Source organism: Pogoniulus pusillus, chromosome 15 (assembly GCF_015220805.1).
Source record: "Pogoniulus pusillus isolate bPogPus1 chromosome 15, bPogPus1.pri, whole genome shotgun sequence".
NCBI lineage: Eukaryota > Metazoa > Chordata > Aves > Piciformes > Lybiidae > Pogoniulus > Pogoniulus pusillus.
Window position 1 is genome coordinate 23,230,270 of NC_087278.1, and position 10,115 is coordinate 23,240,384.

General features: G+C 47.7%; 1 long non-coding RNA gene across 1 annotated transcript; it reads left to right on the forward strand.

Annotated features, from left to right (window-relative positions):
• The first annotated feature begins 127 nt into the window (after positions 1-127).
• On the forward strand, positions 128-8,925 carry LOC135182043 (uncharacterized). The gene is made up of 3 exons (XR_010305047.1): positions 128-1,605; positions 7,839-7,951; positions 8,847-8,925. It is a non-coding gene; the product is annotated as an uncharacterized LOC135182043 (long non-coding RNA).
• The last annotated feature ends 1,190 nt before the right edge of the window (positions 8,926-10,115 follow it).

Genomic DNA, 10,115 nt, shown 5'->3' on the forward strand with positions numbered 1-10,115 from the left:
CTTGTCTCTGACTTACCAGTTTCCTTAATGCTGACAGCTAGATCCTGGTCCAGAGTTTGGCAGGTTTTTTTAATGCTGACACCTAGATCCTGGTCCAGACTTACCAGTTTCTCTAATGCTGACACCTAGATCTTGGTCCAGACTTGCCAGAATTTTTAATGCTGACACCTAGATCCTGGTCCAGAGGAAGTTTGGTCTGAAAGCCTGCATGGTGTTCCAGGTTGGCACATGGTATGGCTGGGAAGGTGTGATAGTCATACCTAGCCAGTAAGACCATGAGACTTGAGAGTTACTCTGCCCTTTTAGCATCATGTTAGATGCTGGCAAGCCTTGAGGAACAGCTGGAACAAATACCCTCACGGCACATGCAGCAGTGATGCTCACTGCTTAAAACCTTCTCCCTGCAGGGGTTGAAACATGTTTGAAAATTGGAGCCAGTGTGAAGAGGTGCTTTTAAATCAGGAGCTGTTGTAGTAGTTCTGATTTACAAGATGAGTTTGTATGTGTTAATGCAGATGGCTGTTGTTTTGGTGTGCTTATCAGGCATTTATATGCACTTTTTTTTCCTGTATGGAGGAGATGACTCAAAGCAGAGATTCTGAAGCTAGCTACTGATCTTGCACAGTACAGTCCAGACACTAGAGAGAAGTGACCTGCCTTGATTCCTTGAACTTTTGGATTTTTCCTTTAGTACTCTTCAGCTGTACTTGTTCTCTCCCTTCCTTCTTTGCCTGTGAAGTGGAAATGTTCCTTAAGCAGGGGAGAGAGCAGTTTCATACAGAGTGAGTGATTTTTAGTTCTCCTGTTGAGTTCTATCACTGTGTGCTGTTGGTTCAGCCTCTGTTCCCTTGGCAAGACTGCACAGCTGAAGGGAAGGTCTAGAGAGAGCTACAAAGGGAAGGTAGGTATAACATGTGACAGTCAAAAGACTCATCACAAGACTCAGCCTTGAGGAAAGTTGGAAGCTTTGGTTGTGATGCTTTTGCAGTCAGCCAGGATGTATCCCAGTGTGTAATGTTGTCAGGGATTCCAGTAGTTGAAGAGTACCTTCTAGCCTGATGTGTCCTGTGACTGTATCTTTACAAGGGTGCTACTTTGTGTAACTCAGCATGTTTTAAAATGCTAATTTAGTTCTAATAGCAGCTATATAGAACTGAATTTTACTTTGGTACTGGTGACAAAGTTCCCAAATTTCTGTTTGCTTTTGGTGCATGGAAGGTGGATTGAGAAATAGCTGTGAGAACACATTTGTGTGAGGTAGCAGGTATTTATTTCACTGTGCTAGCAGGATCTGCTCTTCTGTTCAACTCTCTTGTGATGGTTCTGTTCATTCTATGTTAAAAAAAATAATCCCAGTGTCTTGTTTGTCTCCTGGATGAGAAATTTTCAGCCTGTTCACCTTCAGGAATGCACAGCACTCTTTCTAAAGCACCTTGCAGTGAGTGAGTGAGAAATGCAAGTTCATGTCTGCTCCATCTAGGACTTCATGTATGTGAAGGATCTGAAAGACAGCAGACTTCCAAAAATCAAGAAGTTCATGAATTAAGAGATGGACAAGACATTTCTGATTGGCCCTCAGATTATTAGCCCCTTTTGGTCTTTCAGGTAAGCAGTGATGAAGGGGTGAGATGAAGTCCAAGGGCAATGAAGAAAGATTTCAGGGCCTTGAGACAAATGGCCAAGGAATTAGGAGCACAAGTTGTGTTGTTCTCTATCCCTCCAGTGGCAGGGAATCCATAGTATGGGTTGGAAGTGGCCTACAGAGGTCATCTAGTCCAACCCCCTCCACAGTAAGCAGAGACAACTAGATCAGATTGTCCAGAGTCTTGTCAAGCCTCACCTTGAGTATCTCTAGGGATGAGGCCTCAACCATCAACCAGGGCAACCTATTCCAATGTTCCACAACCCTCATGATAAAGGACTTGTTCCTAAAATCCAATTTAAATCTGCTCTTCTCTATTTTGAAGCCATTGCCCTTGTCCTGTCCTTGCAGACCTCTGCAAAGAGTCCCTCTGCAGCCTTTTTCCTGTAGCCTGTTTCAGGTACTGGCAGGTTGCTATTCTCTCCTGGAGAGAGCAGCCTTCTCTCCTCCAGGCTGAACTTCCCCAGCTCCCTCAGCCTGTCCTCGTAGCAGAGGTGCTCCAAGCCCCTGATCATTTTCTTATCCCTCCTCTGGACTTGCTCCATCAGGTCAATATCCTTCCTGTACTGAGGGCCCCAGATCTGGACGCGGTACTCCAGGTGAGTTCTCACCAGAGTAAAGTGGCAGACTCACCTCATTCAACTGATGAGATGTTAAACAGGAAGAGACAGCAAGTTAATTCCTGGCTTCAAGCCTGGTGCTACCAGCAAGACTTTGGATTCCTTGGCCGTGGACTGATTGACAAGACAGCAGTCCTGCTGGTAGCAGATGGGAAAAGCTTATCTCACAGGGGGAGAGGGCTCTAGGACAAGAGTCAGCAGGACTCCTTGAGAGAGCTTTCAGCAGGATGTAACTGGGCTTGCAGGAGTTGTCTGGGTGCCACAGCTCAGTATCTGTGCCTTTTTGAGACCCAGGAGCTCTGCCACTCCTCAAGGTGGAACTACACACAGCTTCCTTCCTGAAATGCTCACACACCAATGCAGTCAGTGTGGACAGCAACCAGGAGGAACTGGAGATCTCTTTGCAGTCACAGGGCCATGATCTCACTGCAGTTGCTGAGACATGGTGGGAGATCACCTGATCAGGATGGGGAAGTTGATGAGGCCTCATACAGACAGCTGACAGTAGCCTCAAAATCAGACCTTGATTCTCCTGGGGGACTTTAATCATGCCAGTAGCTGCTGGCAAGGCCATACAGCCAGGTGTGTCCAGTCCAGGAGGGTTCCCCTCTGTATTGATGATAACATCTTGACTCTGGCAGTGGAGACACCATCAAAGGAGAGGTGCATTACTGGACCTAGTACTGACAAACAGGGAATGGTGGAGGATCTATGAGGTCTCTTCCAACCTTGTTGATACTGTGATACTGTGACATTAGGGTTGGGGGCAGCCTTGGCAGTAGTGATCAAGAGTTCAAGATCATAGAGTCATACAGTTGTTTCAGTTGGAAAAGACTGTCAAGATCATCAAGTCCAACTGTTGTCACCCAAGCCTGGTGCTAAACCCTCAGCACCACATCTCTGTGTCTTTTAAACACTTCTAGAGAAGTTTCTAGTCTCTGGAGAGACTCAACCACCCCTCAGGGGAGCCTGTTCCAGTTCTTGAGAACCTTTTCAGTGGATCATGGGTAGTAGGCAGAAAAACCCAAGTATGATTGCAACCTTGGACTTCAGGAGGGCTACCTTTGTCCTCTTCAGTAAACTGCTTAGGGAAATTCACAGTATCACAGTATCACCAAGGTTGGAAGAGACCTCACAGATCATCAAGTCCAACCCTTTACCACAGAGCTCAAGGCCAGACCATGGCACCAAGTGCCACGTCCAATCCTGCCTTGAACAGCTCCAGGGACGGCGACTCCACCACCTCCCCGGGCAGCCCATTCCAGTGTCCAATGACTCTCTCAGGGAAGAACTTTCTCCTCACCTCCAGCCTAAATTTCCCCTGGCACAGCCTGAGGCTGTGTCCTCTTGTTCTGGTGCTGGCCACCTGAGAGAAGAGAGCAACCTCCTCCTGGCCACAACCACCCCTCAGGTAGTTGTAGACAGCAATGAGGTCACCCCTGAGCCTCCTCTTCTCCAGGCTAACCAATCCCAGCTCCCTCAGCCTCTCCTCGTAGGGCTGTGCTCAAGGCCTCTCACCAGCCTCGTTGCCCTTCTCTGGACATGTTCAAGCATCTCAATGTCCTTCTTAAATTGAGGGGCCCAGAACTGGACACAGTACTCAAGCTTAAAATCATAGAATCACAGAATGTTAGGGGTTGGGAGTGACTTCTAGAGATCAACCAGTCCAGCTCCTCTGCCAAAGCAGGATCATCTAGGTCAGGCCATACAGGAACACATCCAAGTGGATTTTGGCAGTCTCCAGGGCAGATGCCACAACCTCTCTGGGTAGCCTGCACAAGTTCTCCATCACACTAACTATAAAGAAGTGTCTCCTCGTGTTGAGGTGGAACCTCCTGTGTTCTAGCTTGTACCCATTGTTCCTGGTCACTGGGTACCACCAAAAAGAGCCTGGCACCTTCGTCTTGACATCCACCCCTCAGTCATAGACATTGATCAGATCCTCTCTCAGCCCTCCTAAGACAACAGCCCCAGTCTTTCCTCATAGGAGAGATGTTCCAGGTCCTGCAGTCATCCTTCATTGGACTCTCTCCAGTAGATCCCTATCTCTCTTGAATTGAGGAGCGCAGAACTGCATGCAATATTCCAGGTGTGGTCTCACCAGGGCAGAGTAGAAGGGAAAGAGAGCCTCCCTAGACCTGCGGCACACACTTTATGCACCCCAGGATGCTGTTTCCCCTCTTGGCCACAAGGACACACTGCTGTCTTTTGGATAACTTGCTAATTTGCTGTCCTCCAGGACTCCAAAGTCTTTCTCCACAGAGTTCTCTTCCAGTGGGATGACCCCTAATCTGTACTGGGGCCTGCTGTTGTTCCTCTCCGGATGCAAGACTCTGCACTTGTCCTTACTGAACTTCAGGAGACTCCCCTCTCTCTCCAGCCTGCCCAGATCTTGCTGGATGGCAGCACAGCCTTCTGGTGTGCCAGCCACCCCTGCTCCAGCTTCATATCATCAGCAGACTTGCTTCTCTCAAACAATAAGGCAAAATTGATCCTCTCATCTAGGTCATTGATGAAGATATGGAACAAAACCGGATCCAGTACTGATCCCTGGGGAACACCACAAGCCTTCAAGTGAAAAGGGAAATGTGTCTTCAATAAAAGCATTAATTGATGTGGTCATTGGGCTGATCCATCCCTAAGATTCTATTCTATGCTTGTGGTCCCTTCCAACCTGGCTGATTCTGTGACTGTCACTCCGCCGTTGAACACCAGGGGCTGTGTTTTGCCGGGCAGGTGGCGCTGTCTGCAGCAGCTTGCCGTGTCCTGTGCCATCCAAAGAATCATAGAATCATAGAATCAACCAGGTTGGAAGAGACCTCCAAGCTCATCCAGTCCAACCTAGCACCCAGCCCTATCCAGTCAACCAGACCATGGCACTAAGTGCCTCATCCAGGCTTTGCTTGAACACCTCCAGGGACGGTGCCTCCACCACCTCCCTGCCCTGTCTGTGTGCAGGGCCAGCAAAACTTTCCATTCATTTGCTCGTGGCACAGCTGTCTCACACCGACATTTATGTCAGTTTCTGGGCAAATTAGAACTCGTTTTGAGGTAGTCTGGTGTCTGAATGTGAACGTGCTTAGAACCAGGCAGATCATCTCAGTCACTACTCCCATGGCAATTTTATTCCACAAAACTAGCAAAAGCAAGATGCAGACTGGAAAACTTCACTGTCTGGGGGCTTGAAGTCTCCGGATTTGCTGAAGAGTCAACTTATTTTTCTGCTGTTTTCCCAGTTGTGGGCTTTTCTTATTACAGTCTCTCCAAGGAACAGTGAGAGGGGCAGTGAAGTTTGCCATCAGAGCTGGGTTTGACTTTGCCTGCCTCTACCAGATTGAGGATGCCCTACAGGGAGTAATTGAGGAGAGGGTTGTGAAGCAAAAAGACTTCTACAACTACCTGAAGGCAGGTTGTAGCCAGGTGGGGGTAGGTCTCTTCTGCCAGGCAACCAGCAACAGAAAAGGGGACACAATCTGAAGTTGTGCCAAGGGAGGTCTAAGCTGGATGTTAGGAGGAAGTTGTTGGCAGAGAGAGTGATTGGCATTGGAATGGGCTGCTCAGGGAGGTGGTGGAGTCACCATCCCTGGAGGTGTTGAAGCAAAGCCTGGCTGGGGCACTTAGTGCCATGGTCTGGTTGACTGGCTAGGGCTGGGTGCTAGTTTGGACTGGATGATGTTGGAGCTGTCTTCCAAGCTGGTTGATTCTATGCTTCTTTTTACTGTCAATAGAGTATGTCCTTGGATAACCTGTCTCATGTGAGGTCATCTCTTGGGAGCACAGAAAAGGTCACAACCTGCAAAGTACATGGGGATGAAGCTGGTCTGGGAATTAACTCCTCTCTGTCAGAGCAAAGTGCTTCTCAGATGGAGGGAAAAGAGAGGTCAGCTCTTAAAATAATAATAAAAAAAGGGCTTGATTTGAGAAGGATTTTTTTGTAGTCCATATCCATTGTCAGCCACGGAGACAGGAACTGAGGCCGTGCTCTCAGCTGCCTCTGAGACAGGAAGCAGAGCTATTGTATTCCTGCTCACCCCCGCTGCGCTACCGGCCTGAGCCTCTTAACTCCTCTATGTTGTGCTGTGTTTTGTTTTTTCCCTCAGCAACAATGGTAGGAAAAATAAAGCAACTTCTATCTGCTGGAAGCTGGCAGGTTGATTTTCTTCGTTTTGTTTAGTTGGTGTATGAATTGCTGGAATTTTGGAGTATCTCATTCTTAGCTACTTACGATTCAACCTATCTTAAGCTCCCTTCTCTTGTCATGAGGATATGCAGGTGGGGAACCACGTCCTGCAGATGGAAATGGCATGCTCATTCCCAGGGGTACAGACTTTCTGGCTATGTTCATTGACAGGCCAAAACATTTTTGCTGGTTTGAAATAACAGCCTGAAAACTTTAAGGTTTCCACTGTAGGAAGGATTCCGAGAGAATTTGGAACGTGAAGTATTCCTGATTGCTGATTTCTTTATGCCCTCAGGCTCCTTTGTGTGTTGCTTTTCCAAAATGGAAGTATTTTTGCTTAATAAACTGGCTTAGTGGGCATGGCAAAAGGAGGCCTGGAACACAAACCCTGTGAGGAGAGGCTGAGGGAGCTGGGGGTGTGCAGCCTGCAGAAGAGGAGGCTCAGGGCAGAGCTCATTGCTGTCTACAACTACCTGAAGGGAGGCTGTAGCCAGTTGGGGTTGGTCCAGCAACAGAAGAAGGGGACACAGTCTCAAGTTGTGCTGGGGGAGGTCTAGGCTGGATGTTAGGTGGAAGTTCTTGATAGAGAGAGTGATTGGCATTGAAATGGGCTGCCCAGGGAGGTGGTGGTGGTGGAGGTGTTCAAGCAAAGCCTGGATGAGGCATTTAGTGCCATGGTCTAGTTAATTGTCTAGGGCTGGGTGCTAGGTTGGACTGGAAGATCTTGGAGGTCTCTTCCAATCTGGTTGATTCTATGACTCTCTGTGTACCCTGCAGTAGCTTGAGCTGCCATATGCTGTTGCTTCAGTCCCCACATTGCTCTTTGGGCGCTTACCGGTGGCGTTAGTGTAAGCCATGCCCATTCTTAGTTGCACATGAGCTGTCCAGACCACAGGAAAGCCAGTGTGTTTGTGCCAGTGTTCAAAGTTCAATCAGCATTGATGACCAAGCCCTGGAAGTGGTCTGACTCTTGCAGAACAGGTCCTTGTCAAGCTGCTCTGTTCCAAAGGACAAGCTTTCCAATAGTAGATGATTATTTTCTTAGTTGAGTAATTATCCTAAAAAGTCCTCTTCTGTTTGTCAGCAGAAGGGCTACCTAGTGATAATATTTCAAAATAGCTGTCTTCTACAGCAATAAGAATGATGATGATGCAGTAATAGTTACTCTTGAATAATGCTGTTATTTGTTCATGTGATGATACATGAGGTGAGAGTCTGAGTCCTTGACCAGGGTCCCACCATTCAATGTGCTGTACACATCAGAAGAGGATCCCAGCCATGATGATTTTTATCACCCTTTTCTTTGCACAGGCTTTTTTTTCCCCATAGAAATTAGAAATAGAAAAGAAAATAAGATCTTAATTAAATACTAAGTCTGTTTCTCTGTTGTTTCTAGGCTATGGAAGTGCTGGTGGACATGGGAATGGTGAAGGCCATTGTAGTCTCCAACAAAAAACAAGACATATCCTGAGCAAACAGGGCTTAAGACACAAACCTGCAAATAATCAGGTAATTGTTCTCAAACGGATCAGTGCTGACATCACACCTGTCTGGGGTGTTCATCTGATGAAACATCTCCATCAGCAAAATACCTTTTATGTTCAGGCCATGCTTTTTTCCATCTGTGTGGGAATTGATCTGCATTTGGCTAAATCATAAAATGCAGAATGTTCTGCACCCTTCAGTGTGCAGCAAGCTGCAGTCACACAAGCCTGCAGCACTCCTGGATTGAAAGCACAACCTCCACCTTTCTTCTAACTGCAGCACTGAGCTCACATTGGCCAGCAGAATCATAGAATCAACCAGGTTGGAAGCGACCTCCAAGGTCATCCAGTCCAACCTAGCACCCAGCCCTAGCCAATCAACCAGACCATGACACTAAATGCCTCATCCAGGCTTTTCTTGAGCATCTTCAGGGATGGCAACTCCACCACCTCCCTGGGCAGCCCATTCCAATGCCAATCACTCTCTCTGCCAACAACTTCCTCCTAACATCCAGCCTAGACCTCCCCTGGTGCAACTTGAGACTGTGTCCCCTTGTTCTGTTGCTGGTTGCCTGGGAGAAGAGCCCAACCCCACCTGGCTGCGGCCTCCCTTCAGGTAGTTGTAGACAGCAATGAGCTCTGCCCTGAGCCTCCTCTTCTGCAGGCTGCACACCCCCAGCTCCCTCAGCCTCTCCTCAGAGCTGTGTTCCAGGCCCCTCACCAGCTTTCTCACCCTTCTCTGGACACGTTTCAGTATCTCAACATCTCTCTTGAATTGAGGAGCCCAGAACTGGACACACTACTCAAGGTGTGGCTTGACAAGTGTTGAGTATAGGGGCAGAATAACCTCCCTTGTCCTGCTGGCCACAATGTTCCTGATACAGAATGCAGCAGGGCTTGCCCTTTTCCTTTCCTTACAGCCCCAAGGAGAAGAGGCTGTGTGAATAGATGGGACCAGAGCCAGGCTGTAGTGCTGGGAGGAATAGGTAAGACTGGGTGACACAAAAGTTGTGTGCTTCAGTTGGATGTGCACAACTGGACCTTGAGAACCATTAATATAGAGACTTGGTGATCCTGAGGGTCTTTTCCAACCAGAATGATCCTGTGATTCTGTGGTTGCAGAAAGTCACAGTGAAAGTTAGGAGCCAGGTCTCCTTCATGAGAAGACACCAAGGAAGAGAGGTGAAGGTTTCCCCTGGGACCTAAACATGCTGTGCTAAGACCCTCCCAGCACTGTCACTTTGCTGACATTTACTCAACATTACCACCACTGTGCAGCTGTTGCACACTTGCTGGTGCTTCAACAGACACAAAGCATTTCTACTTCTGCTCTCAGCAGTCTTTGGGCACAGGAACTTGCCCTTGTCTTTTTGCAAAGGACAGGACCTTGGCAAAGTAAAGGACCAGCTGCTTGGGACCTTGATTTAGGTGTTTGACTTGGACTTGGCTAAAGACAAGATGGAAACCTTCCTTGCTTTCAAGGAGTGGTTTCACATCTGTGCCCTAACATGTCCATGTTCTATCAAGATTGTATTATCACTGAGTATCCTTGTAACAGATAGAATTTGATGGACCCACCTCAAAATAAAAGGAGAGGGAACCTTAGTCAGTACCTGGTGACATCTGTATCTGCTGGATTCCAGCACTTGGGCTTTATTAGAGCACTGCCTGTCTGTAGAGGGTGTTAAGCACTGGGATATTGGCAGATGTGCTGTGTGCTGAGATACCTTGCACTGGATACACACCAAACTGCTGTCAGAAGGCCCGAGCAGCTGGAAACTCCAAAATAAATAGGCAGGTTTTTTCCTTTTTTTCTTTTCTGTTTTCTTTGGCTGCTTTATCTAAGAGGCAGTCAGTGTAAATAAACTCCATTTTAAGAATGAGAGTGCTAAAGTTTTTTGAAGTGAAAAGCTGTGCCTGTGTATTTATGCCAAGGCACCACCTACATAAGAGAAGTGTTAGACACAGACTTAGTGAGATCTGCAATGTATCCACAGAATCATAGAATCAGTCAGGGTTGGAAGGGACCACAAGGATCATAGAATCAACCAGGTTGGAAGAGACTTCCAAGCTCATCCAGTCCAACCTATCACCCAGCCCTATCCAATCAACTAGACCATGGCACTAAGTGCCTCATCCAGGCTTTTCTTGAAGACCCCCAGGGACGGTGCCTCCACCACCTCCCTGGG